Source organism: Haliaeetus leucocephalus, unplaced genomic scaffold (genome assembly GCF_000737465.1).
Source record: "Haliaeetus leucocephalus isolate CR32 unplaced genomic scaffold, Haliaeetus_leucocephalus-4.0 Scaffold284, whole genome shotgun sequence".
NCBI classification, from domain to species: Eukaryota; Metazoa; Chordata; class Aves; order Accipitriformes; family Accipitridae; genus Haliaeetus; species Haliaeetus leucocephalus.
This window is the reverse complement of record NW_010972720.1, coordinates 7,710,938-7,711,565: the sequence shown is the minus strand read 5'-3', so window position 1 is coordinate 7,711,565 and position 628 is coordinate 7,710,938.

Below are 628 nucleotides of genomic sequence, written 5' to 3'. Positions count from 1 at the left end.
GCCCTGTTTGATTCACCCAGGCCCAACCGGACCAGTGAGGCACAAAATTTGGAGAACTGGAACTCAAGAGGCGACAATATGCCTGGTCGTCCCCTTCTGGCAGTGACATAGCTGCCCTATGGTTTGAATGATCAATTGGTCCACAACTGTTAGTGAGGCAATGGTTATCATAGGCATAGGTCCAGTTGCACTTGCTATTTCCCACAGGAATACCATCTTTCTGTGTTCGGTTCAGACAATATTCACCTTGGACTGGGTATTGTATTGTCCAGGGCTGTGTGTCTTCACCCCAGTAAGAATAATTTTTGACCTCAGTGTAATTTCTCACTAAACATTTTGGGGAAATAGGGACAGCAGTCCATGGCCAGCTTTCCAAACCTAAAGGTCCACCACATACCCAACAATTAGTCAGATTAAAAGTGTTGGCCACTTGCTGGCCTAGAGCCACAAATTCATTTTGCCACTCCAAGCCGAAAAGAGGGGCACAGGAGTTTCCCCAGATATTAAAGGCAGCAACAATAGTCGTCCAAAACAACATTTGCAGTGGTATATCAAACATCCTATAAATATTAACAAAGCAATCACTGACAAAACTACACAAACGATTAACAGCTTCCCGTATTTCCTC